The sequence below is a fragment of the Calonectris borealis genome, chromosome 3 (assembly GCF_964195595.1).
Source record: "Calonectris borealis chromosome 3, bCalBor7.hap1.2, whole genome shotgun sequence".
NCBI classification, from domain to species: Eukaryota; Metazoa; Chordata; class Aves; order Procellariiformes; family Procellariidae; genus Calonectris; species Calonectris borealis.
The window spans coordinates 16,886,058-16,900,026 of NC_134314.1; the positions used below are offsets into that span (position 1 = coordinate 16,886,058).

Genomic DNA, 13,969 nt, shown 5'->3' on the forward strand with positions numbered 1-13,969 from the left:
CATTCTGAACATCCCCAAAGGTTTATTTATTGAACACAGCTGCAATGTAGTGGTTAAACCATTGACTGAAGAACAGCCTGAAGTGTGCGGTACAAGAATCTTGTCTCTGGCTGATGCTATCGTAACACAAACAGTTATCCCTGCCAGATTCAGGGGAACAACAGGGAAAACAACGGAAACCGAAAGAAGCCCGTGCAAAGGAGAAACCTGCACGCCAACCTATCATGAAATACATCACGGGCTACACCGCCACAGATTCATCTCGGTGGAGGCAGATGTAATTCCCCTGGCTTCGGAGGAGTTTTGCTCACTTCAACCCAAAGCTGCAGATTGCAGTTCTGTGTTACACGTCGGTTTTGGCTCCAGTCCCCCCTGCTAACGGACCCTCTCACAAGTTGGCCAATAACCTTTGGCCACGGAGGATGACCATGCCATCATGCCACGCTTCAGAGGGGTGAGGAAGCTGTACAAACATCTCCTCTGCCCAATTCAATGACTAATTAATATCTGCAGTCCTTAGGCCAGTTTTACACAAGCAAAGCTATTTGGCTTATTAAACACACCCCAAACTTGGGTTCCACAAAAGCAACTAAAAGGAAACCACAAGAGGGTAAAGAAGCTTTACAAATTCCAGGGTAAGAAAAGGCTTTTTCAGGACAGCACTAGCGCTAAGTCTAGATGCCAAGTTGGGTAAGTTGATGTTATCACAGAATTGATTGCCAAAGTAAGTTGTATAAGCTCATGTACTGCACTAAATTCCCCTAGAAGCTGCATGCACATGAAAGAAGGAAAGGAAGGTATGGAAATTCGAAGACTCTACTATGACTAAATGCATTTTATTAAATGTAATTTAAAGTGTCAGAACAAGATGAATTAACTTCACTTACATATTTTTCCCTTACTGAATTGCAGGGTTGGTTTTGTTGTTTTTTCCCCAAAAAGACTAAAGACAAATGCCACATACTGCCTGGTCTGATTTGCACACAAGCGATCGGCCCACAGTTAAAAAGGATACAAGCAGCTGGGGACAGAACAGTGCCAGTTATTTACTCTATTTCCTCTTTTAAACTTTTTCCCAATACACGTTCATTACACGTTCATTGTCCAGGAAGTTTCTCTCTTCCCCTTCTTAGCCTCCTTTTCAGTTGCATTTCCCTGCTTCACAGGATGCTTTAAACTAAACATTACATTCAAGTTACACAATAAAGATTTGGGAGGAATGGAGTGAATAAGGAAGGTCATGGGAAGGGAGGTATCTGCTAAAATAAGATTTGCTAAGCAGTTATGCAGGACATAGTGTCAACTGCCTTTTATTAAAGGAGATTGCAAATTTGTATCAGCTAAGAGACCAGGCGGAGGGACATAACAATGCAATAGTTGAAAGAGCTCAAAACTTTCCAAGGACTGAATGAAGCCTGAATTTATTCAAAAACGAAATTACAGTGATAAATGCTGTTATGGCACAGCCAAGGTGCCTCCTATAACCTTAATCCTCTCTGCATATTGAGGCTCTTTTACACTACATAAAACCACACTCCAGCTATAGAATGTGCAGCTGTGTTTAAATTGAGTTTATCACAAACTAGTGCTCCTGGGCAGATCTTTTATTCATTTAAAAAAATTTACACATTCTCATCTTTATAATTATAAGGGGAAAACCACCTTGAAAGCAAAGCAAAAACCAGACGCACTGTTGTCTTGTTAACCTCCGAAGAGCTGGAAAAGCAACATTAAGAGCAAAACTTCCTGCACACATCAATCACGGCTTTAGAGGCTGTAAAATATCAACCTCAGGTGACAACCTGCGTGAAACCAGGCACCTGGAGAAGACTGATGGGTGACCACCTTGAAGTTTACGCTTTGGGATCTGTCACCATTGCTACTCCGGTTAGGGATTTTTCCCTCTCCTTCCACTGCTGACTGAAAGTAAGAAATGTTGTGGCCAAGCTTAGGTTTAAATGGAGGCCAATAACGGGAAGCAAGAGCCTGCCATCTCCATGGCCTGACGTGGACAGCAGGGTGAGCTGAGGGAGGAGAGGAGACAAGTGGTGGCAAATGGCCACCCTGCAAACCCCATGTTACGCCGGTTGTGGGTGCTGCCCAGAGCCGCAGAACCCAGCACGGAGATGTCACAAACGCTGTCACAGACAGAGGTGGCAGCGGTGGCTGGCCCTGAGGAGCTCAGCCTGTGGCACCGCTCTGCCCCCGCACCCGCACGTCCTCCCCAGGTCAAAGTCCACCCAAACAGCGGGCAGGAGAGAGCGAGTGTGTTCGCATGGGAAGTGGGAAGCACGGCCATACCCCTCGTGATATTTAAAAGCCACTGACGGTTTGTCTGTCCATCTAATGATTATCACACCAGGAGGCACGCTCGTTACAAGCCCCTGAGCAGGCATTAATATTTAATCGCTAGCCTAGCCCCTCACACATGTACAGCTCAAGAATATTACCCCAAAATGGTTTTGTAGTGCTTTCCTGAAACTGAGCAAGCAATGCAGAGCATTTTTGATAGAAACATGTCTCCCCACCAAGCATAAAAAGCCAGCAGGGCCGGGTAACGAGGCATACAAGACCCCCAGCACCAGCCAGGGGCACCAAGCATCTGAAAACAAAGCTCAGCACCAAGAAGCAGCTAACTCAAAATCTCCCAACACAAATGGGACTAGCAAACACCTGGCTGTGAAGCTCCAGTCCCCAGAAGACGATGGCTAAGCCAACTGCCGAGGAAGAAGATCCTTGCCGAGGAAGAATGTGTGTTGCAACAAGCTAGAGCTCTGGAAGCAGCAAGCAAGGGCATCTTCACTTCCAGATCATGCCTTCTGAATTATGCCCATAAAATGAGCATTCAGTAAATTCACTTGTTGCTGGTGCTATCGGTTCATAATAGCTTGCTTCTTGTAAAGGACAGGAGTTCTGGAAAGCTGCAGCACACACCTTGCGAACAGCCTGCTGACAGTCCCCGTCGGGGGTGATGAAAGACACGGGCAAACACCAGGAGATCTGAGAGAGGAGAAATCACAGTCAGTGCGGCTGAGCAGCTCATATCTGGCAAAACCGGCATGCAGCACGTCATTTTGTCAGAAGAGAGACTCCCTCCTGCGACGGGCACCGCAACTGCTTTGGTTCTCCGCTCTGGAGGATCCAGCGGTACTTCGGCAGGTGTCAGCGATGGGATTTTCTTCTGAAAAAAACTCTTCTCCTCCTCCCAGCCAAGCAGGGAGACATTACTGGAGTCACAGATTCCTCGTCCTACAACTGCAGGCTGCTTTGGAGGGTCCAGCCACAGCTGTTCGCGATCTAAGGAGGACGAAGGCAGACTCTGCTCCTTCGCAAAGTGCCACCAGTGTCAGGAGGTTTCCCACGGGGACAAGCCTGGCTGGGCCAGTCTGCCTGCAGGTTGTGGGCATCCTTAAGGAGATGGGAGAGGAGGACTAGAGGATGAATTTAAAAATGAAGGATGGTCTTCCCTCACTTTGCATATCTCCTGAGAAAAACACAGCTCTTAGTAACAGAGCTTTAGGGACAGTTTTAGGAACAAATGCCATTTTAAGAAGCATAATACGAGCAGAAGAGAAAGTTGTGGCTTGAGTCTACAGAGGTCATTCTCATTTGCTTTCAGATCATTACCACAGCTCCAATTACCCTCAGTTGGAATGAAATCCAATTTCCATTTAAAAAAAAAAAAAAAATCTTCCGATACATCTTCTGACAACCCCAGAAGAGCCCCTGACCGGCCCAGGCAGAGCTGCTGCTCCTGGGACAAGCCTGGCGCAGAGGAGCGCAGCACCCCCAGGCTCACGCTGTGCTCCCCAGGGGGACAGGCATGCATGCAGTGACCAAACTCCTGTCCTGACAACCTCAGAAGGGGTCATAGCCAGTACAACACCCAGCAAACCCCCTCAGCTGATGAGTTACCAACAACAAGGGAGCCAACTGAAAGGAAAGGGTCTCACACATCTGATTTCAGTGGGTTTGCTCCTCGTCAAACCTAAGCCAAGGAGAATCATTTGCCATGGGATTTGGGGGAATCAGGCTCCTTTCACCAGGGACAGGCTTGGCCTGCTACCCTCCACTGGATGTAACCATTCAGGCTTCATTGCACAAAGCCACGAGAGAGGTTGGACACAGGCGCATGCTCGTTCCCATTTAAGTAGTTCTGGCTTTCAGAGACTGGTCACAAAAAGGTGACTGCCAAGTACCTGCATTTCTAACTCCCGTTTTATTTTGCATAAGTGCCTCCTTTAATAAACTCTTACACACAGGAGCACCCATTTTCTGGAAAGCCCCCCAGAATCCCTCTGAAGCAAAGCTGACATACATAAACTCAAGAGCAATAAAACTCAGCCCAGCAAAAATCAAATCTCTGTCTAATCACAGACAGCCTTTTATGCTGAGTCCGCTTTCTTCTCCCCTCTCCTCCGTACAGCAACTCCAGCTCTCTTGGTACAAGAGCTTTAGGAGGACAGGCACCAGGCAGAGGAGACAGAGAGAGGTGACATGAGACAGAAGGGTATTGACTGTTGAATAAGAAACTCAAATTGGAATCTGGAAGGAACAGCAGAAGCCCTGGCTTGTGTCCCAGATGGTGCTTTGACCACTCTGTGGAGAGGACTACAAAAGGCAGCTGCCTGCGATACCCACCGGCCCCGCAGCTCCCAAGCCTGCGTTCCCAAGCCCAAATTTCAAGCTGCTGCCTTCCCTTCAGCTCTGGTAAAGGCGATACAGGGTTTTCAGGCGTCTTCTAATATATTTAACAGCTATTGCTTCTAGGCCCTTTCCTAAGCACCACAAAGTACGCTTGCTTTCTTTTGAACACACATTTCATAATTAAAGTCAGTGCTAATGGTTATGCATCCACAATGTCCTCCCTTCTATAACTCCCACTCCCTTCTCACGCGCAAGCAGCTCTCATCAACCAGCCCCAAATTGTCCTCCAAAGGAAAGTCTGCTTCTCCCCAGATAAGTTTTAAGAAAGACAAAGTGAGGTCTTTGGAGAAACACCATTTACCTGCTAAAAAAAAAGCTTCGCTAAAGAGAAAAAGGGAAGGATGCCCCGCAAATGCTAACTGGCTTTGACGGCGGCTATCTGCAGCACGACCAAAAGCAGCGAGCTTTCTCCCCTTGCACCACGGGCGAGCTGCCAAGAACAGAGCATCCTGCGCACAATGCCCTTTAGAAAGAAAAAAAAAAAAAACAACTGAAAAAAAATCCTGCTACCTCTGAGCAAGGAAAAGCATCCCTTCTGCACAGACACGCTAGCCTGTGCGGAGCAGAGGTGAATGAGAAGCGCGGCGAGGAAGGCTTGCAACACGCCCACGCGCTGGCTCCCGGCCCCCTGAAGGCATTTCTTTTCCTCCCACCGCCGCCACCCCCACCTATTCTAACATGACTTTGTATGAGCCACGTGCCAACTTTCAAGCATCAGCAAGATGTATTTCCTTATCCCATGCCCAAACTATACCATCCATCACATGCTTGTATTTTCAAGAAATCACAAGAATTTGGTGTTTGCACACCAGAACATACACACGCACTCCCTCTGCCCCCTGGGCATTCATATGAAATGCTTCTTGCACTTCCACCGGTGGGAAGAATGTTCCCGATGCTGGCACGCTGCATGGTTGGGGAATCAAAAACAAACCCCTTTGCCACTCTGACTAGTCCACCGGTTAATTCATTACGATAAACCCATTGTCCAAAACAAAAACATAATCTAATTGCTAAACCAGCTGCCCAAGTTTAGCCGTCGCTCTTGGCAAGCATGTCAGGCTCTCACTACGCCTCCTTTTCAGCAAGCATCTCTGTAGGTGCAAGCCATGCCTTCCACCCTTGAAGTCTCCAGGTGTCCCTGTCACCCAAATCCAGTGTTTTCCAACCCAAGTGGATATTTACAGGGATACTGTCAGCTCAGAACACCTCTCTGAATACATTAAGATTACAGCAACTGAAATACTAGCAAGCATCCTTTTTTTTCCCAGTTGTTAAACATGCATTTATCCAGCTGTACCCTTTCCCATTTAGGCAGCCTGATCTCCCTTGAAAAGAGAGAGCAGAAAAAGAAAATAAGGCTAACACATATTTGTAGAACTCACAAAAAAAAAATGGCAGAAGGTCTCAAAGGCTGGCGCATGAACCGTATGTAACTATAGCTACGTCTAAGTTTTGTTGCTGGTTTTTGTCCCCAGCCAGGTTTCAAGTAGATTGTGTCGCTTGATACGGGCAGTTCGATCATCGGGAAACGTGCAGCGTGCAAGAGAAGAGAAAAGCTGACCAGGTTGTAGCTGGCATCTTTTGCACGGAATGCTGCTGGCGTGGGTTTCCACAGTATCTCAGCTAACATAGATCACCAGGGAGAATTCCTTAAACTGTTTGCTGCTTGCTTTGACTTTAAAAAGATACGCACCTACAGGACAAGAAACACTGGAATAGTCAAAGTACTATTGCCATCTCTTCCACCCTGGTTACTCACAGGTATCTACAAACCTACCGTGCGAATCATAAGCAGCATTTCTGAATAATAAAGGCATATTTCATGCAGTGCAATCCAGAACAACTGCTGTATTTCTTAGATTATGAGATGGATCCTGCCCCCCCAGCTCCTGCCTTGTAATTCCAGTGCAATCAGTGCAGGAGAATGCATAATTCATCCTGCAGTCGATCCTATGGGTCTCCCAGTCATTAAGGAACATAAGACTGAACTTCCAGAAAGGTCACATTTCCAGGAGGTTCAGCTGAAGGATGTTTTCTCCTATCCATCGAAAGACTCAGGGAGGTAAGGTAAGGAGCTCCTTCATGGAGTATTTGCCCCCATTGTTTAAGGATTCCAATTACTTTGCTATCGGAGCGTGACAATAGGCAGAAGATATTTATCTAGGGAAGTCAAGAAATGCAGAAATCAATGGGTTAATTAGCAGGTTAGCAAAACACAACCGACCCGTGAAAGCTTTTATACAGCAAAAGGCTGATGAAGTGAAGATAATTGTTTGCCTTTGTTACACTCTCAGGATGGTAGAGGATTATTGGAACAATGGAAATTTCAGCCATTGATTTAAAACATTTTCTGCTCATTAAAGCTAAAACCCAACAATTTTGCAAGAGCAAATCCTTCCACAATCCATGGGTAGGATCCCACACAATACAGTAATACAGTCAACATGAGCTAAGATAAATCACCTCGTGCCAAAAGAAATTTAACTTCAGTCCGAGTTAGCTCCATGAAGATACTGAAGTTGGACATAAACTATTCTCTAATACAGACAACAAAAAAAGAAACTGATCCCACATACAGACATTATGGGAAGCATCCTAGGAACACGAAGAAAAGCATATTTGGGGGAAAAAAAAAAGTCTGTTTTTCTTTCGTTCACTGGAAAACATATTGCATTTGTTACTGAATCTGACCTAAAAGTCATGCTTGAAGGAAAGACCAGCAGTTCTTTGGAAAAGTGCAAGATCCTCCTCCCATGAGTATCGGTGCATCTTGCACACACAGACAGCACAACCTCATTCCTAACAGTCTCGCATCACTAAAAGCAAGAAGAAAACCCCAAAAACATAGAATTTTAGTTCAGATTGCCCCCTTGGTCTACCAGCATTCCTGTCTCACTCATGTCAAAGTAATCAACACTCAAAAGAATACTGTCTTGCTTGAAAAAAAAATAAAATCATGTTGCATGAGTATTTTTAATTGCAACCATTTCTAATCACAGATCACATGTTTGTTTTTTTTTTGCAGAGTCATAATCCAAGTTCAATGTTGCTTAGGCTACAAAGTAATTTCTATCATCAGCTCCCAACAACTAGCCAATGCTTTTGCCATGATCATGAGCTCGGGTGGCAGATCCCGGCACCCTGGTGCCAGCTGCAATACACAGCGAACAAAGCATCGCCTGCACCTACACAGCAACAGCCTCATTCCATAACTCAAAACGTTTGTCTACACTTACACAAGTTACTGCCAGTGCAAGCATCCAGCTGCAAGAGCAAACCCCACTCCTGCAGCTGGCAGAACTCTTCTCACCATCGCAATTCCCTGAACAGACTAAGCAGTGCCAAAAAAACCCACTTTTTTTGCCAGCACAGCCGACTCCTCAGCAGAGCTGCTGCCAGCGTTGCGACAGCCACACTATAGCGGCACGCACTTTTTTTTCCTCCCAGTTTCCTACACTTCCACCTCTACACAGAGAAACCCTAAATTTAAGGCAAGAAACAAAGAAAAGCAGAAAATAGGCGTCAGGAAGAGGCTGGCCAGCATCTCCCACCTGACCTAAGGGAAGATGAAGGCAGATGATCTGCCTTTTTTCCAGAGCCGCACCACTCTAGATGAAATCAAACATACGCAGTTGTAAGATCCTTTCGTCTGAATCGAAGGGCTCCCGATTGAAGCACCTGAGAAGAGTCGATGCAGTGGGAGCGAGGTGGATTTTTTCCCTGCTGGAGCAGGCAGGGCTCCACGCGGGCTCCTCTCTGGCTCTGCTCCCCAGTCGCCGCAGGAAGCACCCGATGATGCTGGTGGGACTCCACGCAGGACAGCATTATCATGCCAGTGAGATGCTGAAATAGCTCCCTGGTCTTTGTTCAAGTTTCATCTTAAGCAAGAGCTTTTGAACCCTAAACCACGACAAATGGCCCCTGTTGGGAAAACCACATAATATTTTGGGGAGGGAGTAACTGATTCCTCCTTTCTTTCCCTCACAGAGAAAATTTGATCTCCCTACCAGGTTTTCACTTGTGAATGGGATTACAGGATAATGCTCAGTTCCTTGCTTGCCTATAAGTATTCCCGTGAAAAAACTCAGGATAAAGGTATAAATTACCCAGCTGCGAGCAGGAAACACAGATCTACTCAACACCCAGCTGTTTTTCTCGGCAAACCTTTCATTCCAGATGATGCATTACGCGACCTTTTCCCAAACCGAGCAGAAACTTATTTGCATGGAAACTCACTTGTAAACACACTTGCCTTGTCTTATTCCCTATTTCTTGTGATTCTCGGTACTCCGGCAGCTACTGCGCACCGGAGCCCTGTGCTCCAGCAGGTCCCCCGGCAGCCCGATGCAAACCAAGGCTGGCAGATGCCTTCGCTGCCACGACCTCCCGGGAGCAGGGTGTCCCCCCCTTCCCCCGGGTTCAGGGGACCGGGGTGACCTCGGCCGCAGCCATCCAGCCTCCAGCGCGGCCGCAGACATCTCCCAGGGGAGGAGGCTGCCAAAAAAGCCTACTCACCAGAGGCAAATGCCAGCATTTTTTAGAGGCTGTTTGGGAAGGTGGCAAATAGGAAGTCCGGATCCGAAGGAGTTGCCTCAAAGCGCCCTGCTACATTCATGCGGCGGGAACTTCGCCGGGTAAACCATTAACCACCATAAAGCAGAGCTGCGTAACTCCCTTTATCATCAGGCAAGACTCATACACACCCCACATACACACGCGGGCTGCATGCATACACACACACACATATATACGTACAGATATACATACATACACAAACACATAGAGAGAAAGACATACAAATACGCACATATGTATTTTCTCCGAGGGCAGGGGAAAACGCTGGCACTCCCCCCGCTCGGGGCGAGGCAGGCGCTGCCACCGCAGCCCCGCGGCGGCGGCGGGGCCGGGGGGATCCGCTCCGCATCCCCCGACGGCGAAGGGGGCGCCTGCCCCGCCCCGCTGCGCGCCCCGCGGGGCTGTAAGAGATGCGCGGAGCGTCCCGCGCCCGCAATCCAGCCGGGATCTTTCTAACCCTCGCTCCCCGAAAATACCCCCCCAAAATCCGGAAAGCCCCCCCCGACCCCAACTCCGCTTTTCCACCGTCCCCGCGACAGCAGAGAGCAGCGCGGCTCTCCCGCAGCCCCGCCGAAGTTTCCGCGCCGCTCCGCGGCCGGCGGCGGGCGGCAGCGCGGCAGCCCCAGCCCCTTACCCGGCTGGCGGAGCGGGGTCCCGCGGCGGCCTGGAGGCGGTGGCGGCGGCGGCTGCGCGGGGGCGCGGCGGCTTCCTGGGAGCTACAACTCCGCGGCGGCGGCCGGGCGAGCCGCGCGCCTGCGGAGCGGCGGCGAGCGGGGAGGAAGAGAGGAAATGAGCGGGAGGCGCATTGGAGGGAGGGGGAGGAAGGAGCCGTCGCCGAGGGACCGGGGAGAGCGAGGGACGGAGCGCAACTTCCCCGGCGGGGCAGCGGGCGCGCCGGGGGGGCGGAGCGCACCGCGCCGCTGCTCCGCGGCCGCCCCGCGGCGTGCGCAGCGCCGAGCCCCGCGCAGGGGCGGCCCGCCCGCCGCTGCCGCCGGCGCTCCCGCCGAGCCGGGCCACTTGGTATCGCCCTACCCGCCTCCCCGGGCCGCCGCCGCCGGCGGGCAGGAAGTGCGGGGCTGGCGGGGCAGCGCGCAGAGGCGGCTCCGCGGGGCTGCGCGCCCGCGGGGGGGTGCGCCCGCCCCGCCGGCGCTCGCTGCCGGCTTCATGGGCAACGCGGGCGTGGGCATGGGGAGGGAGTGGAAAAAAGCGGATTTTTCGGGCTTTTTTTCTTCTTTTTTTCCCCCTTTTTTTTAACCCCAGAGCACATAGGGAAACGATGGAGCAGGACGTCCGTGGCACCGGCTTATGCCAGGCCCTGCGCGCATCTCCAGCGCCGCTGGAGGTGGCAAGTTTTCGGTGCGCGGGGAGGACGGTGGCAGCTGTGGAGCGGCCGCTGGAAGCGAGCAGAGCAGCCTCACAACGAACCTCCAACTTCCCTACTGAGCAGGGCGATGCGGACAAGCCCCCGTGCCAGCCAAAGTGCCCCCCTCCCATCTCAGCAGTGCCCTCCACCAAGGCTGATAGCGATACAGGTGAAGTTGGTGCAGGTAAATTTGGTCCTGTCAGCTGAGCCTGTGGATGAGTGTAGTCCCATCCGGCTGGAGACAGGCGCTGGCGGTTCTGTGCCAGACGTGAATTTACACAGCTTACCCACATACCCCATCACAAAATGGAGGGGATTTAGGGATTGATGCTAATCTGCTTCCCGAGGGAGGTAATTGGAATCGTTGCTCAGGAATATGGCCTGCAGCACAGACAAAGAAATGAATCCTCCTGTTAGGATTTTTCTTTCCCCCAGCTCTGCCCAGCACATTTTCAAGTCAAAAATATATGGAGAGTTTAATGTAGTTGCCACTGTGCCTTATCGGTAGCTTTCACTCTGCCTTCCCTTATAGCAGACTAAGTGAGCACATTCAGTGCAGTCATGAGATAAGAACTGAATAGCGCTGAAATCAAGGCCATGCCAGGAAAAAGATTCTTAAAGATTTTAGTGACAAACCTTGGGAGTCAAGGAGGGGTGGGAAAAAACAGAAAAATACCACTGCCACCAAAGCAGCAGTTTTTCAAAGCTTATCTCTGTACTAAGTCCAACAGATTTTTATAAGGACAGCAAAAAAGAAAAACCACCCAAACCTTTCACATGTACTCTAAAGCTTGAATACATCGAAACTGAATACATTGATGCAAAGAGATGAAAGTGTTACTCAACAATAACCATTTTCTCCAAGGCCTTTCAGAAATAGCTCAACCATTTTGCCAGCTTAAAAAAAAAAATGTCGGCCCAAGGCAAAGAACAAGCTTGGAAACTAAAGAACCTGAACAGTTAAAAACTAGAAGCAACTCGACCAGGAACATATAATGGAAAACTGTATGCAACCACCATCGTTGCCAACTTCACATACTTGAAGCTGGGTTTTCCTTGCAGGAGATGATTACACGTGAGTAATCCCCTTGATTTCCCCGCAAACCCGTCCCTGCGCAAGCGTTGCCCACGTAAGCGCGGCGGCCATGCCTCTCCGGCTGCTCTGCCAGGGAGGGCGGTGGCGCGGGCGATGACACCACACTCCGCCCAGGAATAGGTGGCAACAGAGCAAGTGCCTGCTTGAGGCCTCCTCCGAGATTTACAGCTCTCGGGGCTGACATCTGGCGAGAGGAGGCAGTTTATGGCACTCAGTCCTGCTTTCATTTTTAACGCTGTTGTCACTTGGTAGCCCCAACAGCAGCAGGTTTTCCTCTGCATGGCGCTGCCCCGCATCCTGCAGTGGACACGTTGTGAGCCGGGACCTGCAGCCACTGCTGGAGGCTGCAGCAGTTCCTCATGAGGAACTGGTTTGATGGGGCTTGGCGCCTGCAAGCACCCTGCCCTCGGTTTGGGGTGATCCTCGGGTGGGTGCCCCTGTGCTGCACTGCACCCCGCTCAGCACAGTGCTTGAATGTTTCTGTCAGGAGCTGCCTATGCTGGGAGACTCTGGGACGTTTTATGGTCAGCGGGTACTTACTTGAGAAGGACTCATGGCTGCTCTTCTCTTCAAGCCTTCCAGTATTCTGTTTTTTATCCCATGATAAATTGCATATATACTGAAAATAATTCTGGATTCAACAATTTTTGGGGTACATGCAACAAGAACCAAACGAGGCGTTACTGTCATTTATACCCAACTTCTTTCTTCAAGAATTGCACCCTTCCAGCTGTGACCGGATACAAGATGGTGCAATCCAGATGACCAACCAAAGAAACACTGCCAAGATTTCAGATGATCTTGAGTCCTAATGCTTGCTAATGAGCAATTCCTGAGTTACAGAAATCCCTTGGGAAATGAGGAAGGATGACCTTAGAAAGTCGTCAGCTGGTCACAGACAATCTGAGCTGAAAAGAAGCTGCAGATTGATTCCTGCAATGAGTTTGTGAGGGCTGCTGCTCCGGCTCTGCAGCCTCCCAGCTCTGCTTTCCTCTTCAGAGAACATGCCACGTGAAGACAGTCAAGCCCTGCACTTGCCAGTTAAGATCCATGTGTAGGCCGTTACCTTCTCATATTATGTACTTAAGTGCATACTTGTGCGTACTACTACGAGAACGTAATGTCCTGTGAAATACTGTGTTCAGTTTTGGGCCCCTCACTACAAGAAGGACATGGAGGTGCTGGCGCGTGTTCAGAGAAGGGCAACGAAGCTGGTGAAGGGCCTGGAGCACAAGCCTTATGAGGAGTGGCTGAGGAACTGGGACTGTTTATCCTGGAGAAGAGGAGGCTGAGGGGGGACCTCATCGCGCTCGACAACTACCTGAAAGGAGGTTGTAGCGAGGTGGATGTTGGTCTCTTCTCCCAAGTAACTCATGATAGGATGAGAGAAAATGGCCTCAAGTTGTGCCAGGGGAGGTTTAGACTGGATATTAGGAAAAAGCTTTTCACCAAAAGGGTTGTCAAGCCTTGGAACAGGCCACCCAGGGAAGTGGTTGAGTCACCATCCCTGGAGGTATTTAAAAGACGTGTAGATGTGGCGCTTAGGGACATGGTTTAGTGGTGGACTTGGCAGTGCTAGGTTAATGGTTGGACTTGATGATCTTAAGGGTCTTTTCCAACCTAAATAATTGTATGATTCTATGAAAGTAGGCACATTTGCAAGGTTGGGCCCACTGGTTGTACCTGGCTTATTTGAAGTTTTTCTTTTGATGGCATTATGTTCATTAAGCCTATCTGTAATACTCCCGTGATGACCTAGCATGGGCCTTCACAAACTTAAATCCATAGCTTCTCTGGCATCTCACCTTTTGTTTGTTTTTTATTTCTGCTTTTCATTCTGTTTCCACAGTCAGGAGAGAGGAACAAAGAGGGATTAAGTTAGATTCATCTGGATCATTCCAACTATGCTGTATTTGAAAATACTGTGTGAAATTGCTTCTACTGGCTGGGGTTTAATCACCAAGGGATTAGACGGAAACTAAAGTATTTGAGGTGTGTGGCACACTGCTATTCTTTAAATATCTGCCATAATAATGTGAGCTTCATAAGGCTATTGCTAATCTTGAATTATTACCTGCCTTCCTGTGGTTTGGCATGATTAACTCGAGGAAGAGATTAAAGCGGTATTTACCTTTTTTGAGCAGTTCATCAGCTTTTCCTGGAGAGCCCAGCACCAAAAGCACAAAGGAAGAAACTGCTGGCAAGGATTAAGGATTCAGCCCGCT

The 13,969-nt window shown here is 49.3% G+C and overlaps 1 protein-coding gene across 1 annotated transcript in view; it reads right to left on the bottom strand.

Annotated features, from left to right (window-relative positions):
- Positions 1 to 10,275, bottom strand: part of HPCAL1 (hippocalcin like 1) — a 66,087-nt gene extending 55,812 nt beyond the window's left edge. The window contains exon 1 of the mRNA XM_075145062.1: positions 9,920 to 10,275. The gene's annotated coding sequence lies outside the window, so the exon portion shown is untranslated. The remainder of the gene's footprint in view (positions 1 to 9,919) is intronic.
- Positions 10,276 to 13,969: the final 3,694 nt, after the last annotated feature.